Source organism: Cupressus sempervirens, chromosome 8 (genome assembly GCF_028749045.1).
Source record: "Cupressus sempervirens isolate cs-2001-9-10 chromosome 8, ASM2874904v1, whole genome shotgun sequence".
In the NCBI taxonomy this organism is placed as follows: Eukaryota; Viridiplantae; Streptophyta; class Pinopsida; order Cupressales; family Cupressaceae; genus Cupressus; species Cupressus sempervirens.
Window position 1 is genome coordinate 524,587,288 of NC_143125.1, and position 11,231 is coordinate 524,598,518.

An 11,231-nucleotide genomic window follows, 5' to 3' on the forward strand; every position below is an offset into this window, starting at 1 on the left:
CAAAAAAGAAAACATCCCACCTTAGAAGTAGGCATACAGACTAGTTTATTGATCTTTGATCTTGCCATAGGACATCAACAAAAGAGTGGTAGGCCATGGAAAGAAAAATGTAATCTACATGAAACAAGTTCAATCAACTAGTCCACATTTTATCTACCATGTGAGGGATGACTAAGATTTTATACATTCCAAGGATATTCAACAATACATAAGTTAATAAACCATTCTATCGCAATAGCATATATATGAATTTGATATAAGAAAAAGGTAAGAAATCTTGGATGTCTCACCTCAATTAGTGTCATCAATTCTAAAGGCTTCTCCCAACTAGACTACCTTGTCCTTTTATTGTAATAGTATCTACATGAAAATAGAAATCTTAAGTTCACTAATATGGCCCATAGATATCTAAAACATGCATGAACTGAATTGAACTTGATCCTATAAATGAATACTGCATACAGACTAAGCCAACAAGGATGGCTAACAAAAAACATCCCCCATTGTTGAAAATAACTATCAAAACCTCAAAACAACACTTTGTGCCTTTTCTGAAAGGTCAAATAAACAGATATGTAAATAATTTAAAAACACATATCTCAAAATAAGACCATATCAAACCTAGCTTGACTCAGTAATGTTGTTTATTAAAATAATAAAATCTAATGCAGTTCAAATGTATCAACTTATTACCTTCTTCCTTCTCCAACAGTATGCTCTTGCCACTCTAAATAACTTTGTGAATTAGAATTCAAAGGTTGTACAAGAAGGCCCTGAGGAAATCTAAAAGAATTTTTAATTTCATGGAAATAACATTCCTTATGGAAAGCTAAAACTAATGACAAAACCCTTTTCACTACACCATGCCTAGTAAAATCTATGGGATGGAATCTTACAAAAGTAGAAGCTGCCTATTGGTTTATTTGTACTGCCTGTGGTATAGCACTATTTTGACCTACAGATCCCCATTGTTGCGCTCCAGAATTTATCAATATAGTATGATTATTAATCAATATAATTAAATTAATAGCATATTATGATTAACCAATATAATACTCATCCACATATTATTAATCACCATAATACAAATCAATAATATTAATATTATAATTAATCAACAAATGTCAGTCAATAATATTAATATTATCAATATTCATAGCAATGTAATAGTTAATAATATTAGTCTATTTAGTACAAACTATAAAATTTTCTTTCATCTACCAATAATGGTGTCAAACTACTTTAACATTATCTAGGATAATATTAACATCAACAATCTAATTTGGTGCAATTACTTGAATTCAAGACAAAGAAATTGGAAATGACTTGTCATTTTGAAGAAAAAAATTTAAGAGTAATTGAGTTAATTGATCACAAGGCTCCAGTGATCCATTTACAATGGATGTGATCTTTTGTGGAGAAATGTGGTTAAGGAAAGATGCATCTTTCTTGTATCAAAGAAATGGATCACAAAATATATAGTCTAGATCAGATCCTTTCCTAGTGGAGTAGGGATCAAAGGGAAATAAATGATAATTTTAATATAATTTGTGCTAGTTACCATACATGAGATTAGGAAGTAATGATTGAAGTTCATCGATGGATATAATGGTCTTGTTTAGTATTTGATCCCCCTCAATCTTGCCAAACAGTTGGTTGGCTCAAGATCCTAACATAATGAGCATATCCTTGTACACCATTACAATTACTATCAGGACCAACTAAGTGTAGAGATTTCAATGTCTCCTCTATGACACCATTATGTGATGCATACACTAATCTCTTTTCTCCAACCACTACTCCATCAATGTGAAGATGAATAACATTTGTGCTAACCTATTCCAAATATTAAAAGAGAAGAAAAAATCATCATCATATCAGAAAAAAATAGCAAACATCATAACCAAAAATCTTCAGTATATTTATTCTTTGGTCTCTAAACATTCAAAAATGGTGGAATTTCAAAAATTGAAACAAAAACTAAGCATAATCTATCTCTCTTAAGATTCAGAAATAGCTAAATTGAAGAAATTGAAATATGCAACATCATTGTTCTCGACACTTACCAAATTTTTGGCCGTTGGAAGGTTTCCTCTTTTAGCAAGATTCATAGCAAGCTCAAGGTTGTTAAGATAGAGAAATGCAACACATACATCAGTTAATATATAGAGAACATTAAATGGAAGGCTAGCTTCAGTCAAAATACCATATATCAAAAAACCACCTGTCCACTAACAAAAAGGCACAATTGTAGCTTCATTGACAATTGCAAGAAAAACTTGCCCCCTCAGATTGATAGTAAAGAACCCACCAATTGCAGTTGCTTTAGATGTTAAAAAGATTGGATCTGGACTGATCCTATTCCTGTAAATTGTTGTTGTTGTTTCCAAATTGTAAACAAATAGAAGTCCCAACTTTGTAATTACATATATCAGACTATATTTGTGTGATATCTGTTAATATCAAAGAATTGCATTAGGAGACCAATATCTCAAATAGTCCCTACAGCATGGTCATTAGAAAATCATTTTACCTGCATGGATACTAGAAAATCATCAACAAAATCTGGTGGGAAAAGTAGATCTGCTTGTTTCTTTGTGAATCCTAGCTTCCCTAATTACATTAAAAAAATTCAAAATTGAAACTCATATATTCACTTTCCACTCTATTTACCAGTGTCATACATAATACCAAAATACGAATCCACTTTAGCTCAAACTACAATAGCATTAATTTCACCTTGTGGATATTCTAGAGAGCACCATGCCAAAATCTTCAGTGAACCCAGCGAGCCCAATGCTCCATTCCAACCTATGTACACAAAAATGAACTTAGCAGAAATCATGTCAAAGTCAACCACTATCGCGGGAAGAGATTTTAGGATTCATATTAGATAATCTTGTTGGAAAATGGGGTCATATTTGAATCAAAGGTTAAGTGGTGGAGTTCTTGTATTTGTACTTAATAAAAACTAGGGTATATAGGACTAGGAATGACAAAACTAGTCTTTGGTTGAAGCCTTGAAAGCATTTTGCATAATTTTCCATATTTGGCCTAATTGAGGACATTGTCCCTAAAGCCTTAATTTGACCCAATTTTTCTAGGAGCCCTAGAAAGGGGGTAAGACCTTAGAGAAGTGGAGTCCACTTGGAGAGACAAAGGTCAGCATTGGGTAAAGGTTGGTAACCTTGCTTGGCATATTGCAATGGGTTGGGTGCTACTAGGCACTTAAGAAGATTTTGATGGATTAAGGCTATAGACTCTACATTAGTTGAGGTGAGATATGAGCACATATTTTGGGTAGCTTACAAGTTACACTACCTCAACTTGGTGATGCAAGCAATTAGCATCCAAATAAAGTGGGTGAAATAAATAGTGTACATTATTCAAGCACATCATTCTTTTCTTTGGAGCATTATGATTTTAGGATATGAAGATGATGAATTAATTAGGCTTTAGACCCTTCCAAATAAAAGTGGCAAAAAAGATGACTTATTGGGATGAGAAGATGAGAGGTAGATGGATTTGGGTTTTGTGATTCCTTGGTATGTTAGTTTGAGCTTCACTTGGTTTCAAGAATACTATAATATTCTCTACTTAACAAGGCCAACCACATGCAGGTGGAAACTCATCTGGCCTCACCCCCCTCCCCCTAACATCAATCTAAATTCCCCATTAACATCTAACTACATACTTCATTCATTTCATTCATCCATTTATGAACTATAACATTCAATCAATACAATCATAACATTCATTAATATGAAATAGTAATCAAGACTTTATATTATATTATCAAAATATTTTACAAAAGTTTTGCCCTATTCAACTACAGACACCTGGGGAAAAAGAACATGGCAAAGAAAACACCTGATATAGCCTGGGACTAGAGTCATGTATACATTACAGATGCCCTTTATAAGGGTCTTTAAGAAGGCATACCTCCTTTTATACAGAGGGAGGATTTCTGATAGAAGAACCTCCAAAAAAAAATACAAAGTTGGATCAAAATCCATCTCAGCTAGATTCCCTTCCCAACATATTGGGGATTACAAATAATAGTGGCTGAGAGGGTTACAAATATTAATGTTGGAGGAAATTGGAGCAACAAAATTTTGAGGAGATCTCTGGTCTGGTTAAAGAAATGGTGGACACTAGATGTAAATGTTGTAATCCTTGAATAACCTACAATAAAAAAACAATATTCCATGGCAATGAAAAGAAGGGGGGTAAGGGGTTAATAGTTCTTACCCACTAAAACAAATATCCAACAAGTCACCTATTCTCAAAATAGGAATCTGTAAAACTATTTAGCACCTTACTCTTCTAGCTTTGGTCACAAATTGAAATATACATATATAGAGGAGAGTGTATGATTGATTCAAATCTGCATATAAATACATATATAGGTATATATACTTATGGGAGATAGTGTGTGTATATATATATAGACATACATACATATATACATATATGGAAATATACATTTAAACATATATATCTACATAAATACAATTTTATATATATATATATATATATAAATCTCTATACATATATATATTATTCTAGAGGACAAACAACAATTTATACTAAGGAGAATAATAAATTGTTGTTTGTCTCTATAATATATAAATTTAATCTAGCACCCATAGAAGAGGACAAATAAATTGGCTTCAAGCAAGGATATAAAGTAGTGGTTGCTTGCCATGACACAAATTCTAGTGGGCAAAGAAATGTAGAATATTCTGGTGCATTGGTTCACACAAAGATAAATAGGCTTGATCAATAATAACTAAAATTGAGAGCTTCGTGAGAAATAATCTATTTGATGTTAATTTCGAACAATGATAACAATGTGCATGACATTTTACTGCATCCTTCTACTCCCGACACAGATCCTACTCATGATTATGAAGGCTAATAGGCACATCGTGACTATGTTTGACATTCTCCTATGGCTCTTGTGGTTCTAATCTTATAACATGAGGCTTCCTCTTATTTTTTCAAGCATAAGGTTGATGCACCCCTGTAATAAGAAATACATGGGTTTAATTCTTTAAAAAAAATTAATGTTATAAGTATTTCATTAATCTAAAGACCATAACAAGGATTTTTCTTTACTTGATAGTGCCACATCATCTACCACATTTTGTTCAGCCCCAACTTCAACATGCTCAACACTAACATCATGCTTGACTCCAGTACCATGACATTCTCCATACTCAAAAATTATCACATAAAGGTTACACTAATTGCAATTTAAGATGTCGAATTTTATTAATAATTACATAATTAATTTTTAATAAAAATTGAATATGTACCTCTATCACTGTGATGCACATCGAGGCCTTTTTCATGTGTAGGATATGTGCCTTCATAATCATGAGTAGGATCTGTGCTGGGAGATTTGCATATTGGGCATGCCTTAAACAAGATACTGAAAGATTTTATCAAAAGATATATGTTTCTTAAAGGGTATAAGGTGCACTATGTGCTTGGTTGGGATTATCATGGGCTGCCCATTGAGCTCAAAGTTTTGTAGACCATAGACCAAGAGGCAAAGAAAGAGCTCACACTATTGAAACTAAGAAATAAAGCTGCTCAATTTGCCAATAAAACTATGTGTTTATATATGTTTAAACACATATATAACATATGTGTTTATATTCAAGCAAATGCAATTGGCAGGTATAAAGCTAAATCACACAACCTTTTCTAGCATTATTGATGCCTGTGCCAAAACAAGAGCTTTGGAATAAGCTATAGACATGCATTAAAGCATAAAGAATTTTTTTCATATGTTGTAGTCACAATTTCCATGGTAGACATGTTTGAAAAATGGAAGCATAGACAAGGCATGTGAATTTTTTGACAGAATTCGCAAACAAGAAGAGCCTCAAAAAGAAGAGTGTCCATTAATATGTTAGTGATTATGCATAATGAACATTTAGAAGACACTGAGAAAATTTTAGTGTCTAAAATTGATTACTGGCAAGGAATTTTATAATTATATCAGCATGCTTGCCTCAGTAGGACAATATTGCAAGTTCAGTAAAACCTTGTTGAACCAACTCTCTGATGTAGTGGTTCTAGATTTTGTAAATGAGCACAACTTGGTTTATGTTTATCTTCATTTTTCCAAAGCCATTAACAATAAAAAATTATTGGATGTAGTTTATCAAACTTGGGTGCCACATTTGGAAGGACTGGCACCACATGGGTTCTAATCATACAAAATGTAGCCTTTAATGGCATTAGAAGCTGCAATCAATAACAGCAAGGTTGGAGAAACTTGCATGTTTTTCTCTAGGGAATTGCACAAGGAAGATCATAGACAATTAGCTTGCCAATAGGAGAAGGATAGAAGAAGAGAAATAAGGATTTGTAGGTGTGTTTGTGGTGTTCAAGGTAGCCACAAGAGCTATAGGATGAAGAAAAATATTAGAATTTCTATTGTTGCACTTCAAAATATTTTGATAATATTTGTTTCTCACTATAAGTCCTATACATACATTACACTACCATTTTATTTTATGTGACTCTACAAGGAAACTGCCTTTTGTTCCATCCATGATTTTCCTTTCTAAGATCGCTTGTAATATTCATAAGAACCTATTTGCTACATAAAACAAGTAATTCCAACATGCAAAAATACCTTAATTATTTTTACAATGATATTTTGATGTACACAACATGATAAGCTCTCTAGATACATACAGCAACATGCTCTACAATAGAGATACAACATGCAACCAAAGGTGCTCCCTCGTGCTTTAGGGCACTTGGATGGATCTATGAATACAAGAAGAATAAACCAAATTAGCAGAGACCAAAAGAAACACGTCATTCCAAAAAGGCTACCTGGTACAATTATCTTATTAAGAAAGTAAAATTATCACTATTTTTTATTATTATACTAACAAATAGACATCACCTTGGGTGTCCTTTTATTATGGCTTGAATGATATAAAAGCTCAAGAAGAAAACAAGTCATGTAGTGAGGAGTTCAATGGAAGTGTAGTCATAGAAGAGATGGAAGTCTAAGCATTGTTATAGATTTACTTAGTAGTAAAGGAGTAATATGGATCACTAGATGCTAATAACCTTAATCCCAATCACTATTTTTGTTAAATTCTCTTCTAATTGTCTTTTGGAATTTTCTAGCTAAACCATCCTATAAAAATTTAAAAATAGAATCATAAATAACCTAACCTACAAAATAGCTGGGCTTTTTTCAGCCTCAGTTGCTACTATAATAGCTGCAACTACCTCAAGATTGTATACATTGAATGCTCCAATAGCATATTGATGTCTTTCAGCTTCTTGAAGAAATAAATTAGAATTCTCCAACAAATACAGTCTTAAATTTTACAAGAACATGTAGTGATTACCAGCTCTTACTAGAAGAAGATCTTTTGTTGAAGATCTTGAAGATATTCAACTCAATAGAATATGGACTATTCCTTACACAATATTGCAGCAGATCAAAAGTAACTAAAAATAGTCTTGTGCTTATAACACTTGTTAATTAACATTTACCACAATTGTCGAGCTCTACATTCACATCTACTGCATCAAAGCTTCTGGCCTTCAAAGTACATAATGCTTCAGATTTGTTTAAATGATTTTCAAATAATAAAAAGTGAAATTACCCAAGATGTCAACCCATTCACATGATTTGTCTTGTCAAATGGTTTTCCATGTTATTTATTAATTGGTTATGGTAGGATTCTCCATTCATATGTCAAAGAGCAATTTTTGATGGTCTCAGTACCAAGATTCTCAAACATGTAACATTGTTTCTTCAAGATGTTGTCATTAATAATAGATATAGAGAAGCATAAACACATTTACAAAAATATTTTTTGAAGGAGTATCTAGTGAGGCTTCCATTTTAACAATGCAAAAAAAAGAAAAATATTCATCAAAGATTTACAACAAGGTGTTGGCTGATGCAAATTGGTACCCATTGTAATAGCATACAGATATCTAGTTTGAAGATAGCTATGTAAGAAGTGGATAGTGCTTAAGTATTAAAATGCAGAGCTCAACTTTCAATTTTAAGGTATATAGTAAATGATACAAATACCTAACAATGTTTTTCATCACTAAGTTTTCATTTGCATGTCATAGAGCAATATAACATTGTATATAGTTTAAATTTGTAGGTATGTAGTAAATGATACAACTACCTATCAATGTTTTCATCACTAAGTTTTGCTTTTCATTTGAGTGTCATAGAGCAATATAACATTGTATATGGTCCTACCAAAATGTCACTATTTCCATAGAAAGTGAATGTAAAACTTTCTAAAGTCTTACACCAAATGTCATTGTTTTCAAAGCAAGTGAAAGTGCTAAATGAAGTTGAATTTAAGAAAACCTAAAGTATATCCCACTATGTTAACACAGGTTTGTTTGACCATCAACATGTGTAATGTAATCAATGAAAATAGAACTTTCTTGAAAAGCAAGGTCTAATTTCCATAATAAATACAAAATTGAAATTTCATGATAGAAGGCTCAATGGAGCTATGTTTCATCATCCTCTCAATCAGTTGAGTCCCATAAACATCCATGGGCTTTCTCAGAACTAAAAACCATCCCAAAATAGAAAGTGGGGTAGAATAAGCTTCCACTGATCAACTGCTAAATCTGCATTGTTTGTATGTTGTTTCTATTTATATAACCTCAAGGTTTTGGAAATGTTGGTCAAATCTTCAAAGGTTATTTCTTTCATACTCCCAAGATTCTTTTTCTTTGGTTGTTGAAGGAGATTGAAGGGATGAAGAGCACAAATGAAAGGAAATGCATCAGATAGTTTTGCATCATTATTCACAAGAAGACATAGAAAGACCTTCATTCATGTAAACATAAGATGCAGGTAAAGTATTGATACACCTATGTATGCATGTAAAGTCAATTTTTTGGATTAAAATCAAGACCATAATAAATACTTAACTTTTTCTTACATAATCTCAGTCTTGTGGTGCATACAACAAAGAAGGCATGTGATGTTACAATGTTATATGTATGAGTAACCAAGCAAGAGAACTCACTAAAGGATGATGAATGAATATTTTAGAAATTTTATTAAGTTTCCCATGTAAATAATAAGGATGTCTTCCAAAATCAAGAATTGAAATGAATAAGAATAGTGCAAAAATTTAGGATAAGCTAGAAGCAAATGCTGATTCAGACGCAAAAAAAATGGATTCTTTTTTCTACATCTTTTCCTTTTCTCGACCCATCAATCCTTTTGGATTTTAATAAACATGAATAAAACTATTTTATTTCAAATTAATGCTAATGGGCCAGTGCAGGCAAACTAATTCCTGCGAAGGCAAATGGTCTCTTCCAAAATCATGAAGCAAAGATGATTAAGGGTTTAGCATCTATCCTAATGAGCTACTAAATGATCATGGTACTGCACCTAGAAATTCAAATCATGTGGAATGATATTGAAGTGGAAGGATTTTCTTTAATCATTGCTAGCATCATGACAAAAAACAAAGGACTCTAGCAGTACAAGTTGAAAGGCAATCATAAATAATCCAATTTTAATGTTGCTCTTATTATATATCCTCTATTACAAGAAATAAGAATCTTATTGTCAATCACCTACATGATTAGGGGCTTCATCTGGAGGATCTATATGAAAGTGACTTCCAACTTTATTGATTAATAGTTATAACCACCATGGCCAAGATTTGGTATATATGTCTAGGTGTGAAACATAGTTTGAGGTTAAACAAAATAGGAATTTATGATTCTATTCAAGACTGCCTTATGGTTGAGATGTGGTAAATGCCACCAATGGTTGAGGCCAATCCTCCACCAATCTCCTTGCAACTGGCAGATATTGAGAATGGATGCATAACATTCAAGTAGGATATATTGATGTGGCATCATTATTATCTATTTGTAAGGATAAGAATTGGACATTGTCCTATTTATATCACCATTGTCTATACATGTATTGTAACTTGTAATAATGTACTTATAATGAAGAAATACAAATCCGATCAGTTGATTATTATTCAAACATAAGACAAGGAAAGCAATATTCCCTAGTTGTGAACTATCGGCTCCTCATATGTTTTATATGAATATATCAATCATATTTTAGTACAAACAATTGGTAAATGGATATTTGAAATGCAGCTGCTAAAATTATTTTATCAGTGCTCTTTTCAAAAGCCAAACAATAGAATTAAGTTAATTTGAATCATCATAGACTACATTACAATCTAATAGAGATAAAGGAAATTTACTAATAAGTGTACAAATCAAATTAATCAAATCTAAGTAAAGTTTGTATTTGTTTCTCTAACATCTTATTTTGATTCGAAAAAAGTTTATGTTGTTTGATTTTATCATGCAGCTCATAAGGGAAGTAAATATGACTGTAGACAAATAATTTGAAAATAGAATTAAACCTAAATTACATTAGCTCAATGAACAAGTAATTCTTCATAAGTCCCCAAGAATTTGTTGACATTGTTAAAAAATAAATTGGGTCTCATTTTAAGGGTTGTTAAAATTTTGATGCCATTTTTCATCAAAATTGGTTGAATAATTATTATCTCTTGATGAATATCATATTTTTAAAATGTTCAAAACAATTTGTTCCATTTAACATGTCTAGAATGCACTATCCAATAAACAAAACATAGCTAATGACAGATAACAAAAAGCTTGACCAAAACATTATTGATATTTCATTATGAAGATTCATCAATATGTTAATCAACAATCCAAAAATGCTTATAGAGTTTCAAATATATCGACTATAAACTTACATAATTAATGTTTTCTCCTTGGTCAGAATCTGTAGATGCCATTTCTTCTGACATAGTACCCAATGTTGTTATAGCCTTTGATAAAATTGCTTTTCTTGATCCCTTCTAGTTCCAACCAGTCCTCCTCAAGATAGGATTCCAATGCAAGCTGAAGTTAGAAAAAATAGAAACAAAAGAATAAAAATCCACAAATCTCTATATGATGCCTATGAGTGGCAAGCTTTATGCAAAAAAAAAATGGAGGCGATTGTACCTACTTTTCTCACCCAAAAACCTTGATCGATATGGGAATCTTTCAATGAATTCTCCATTATAAAGCAACATCTTCACATGTTGTTTCCTTTAAGATGCCACCAACTTTGCTAATGCAAAGGCAACCCAAGGACAGTATCTAATGTAAAAAGGTAGATATGCAGGGAAAGATATTTC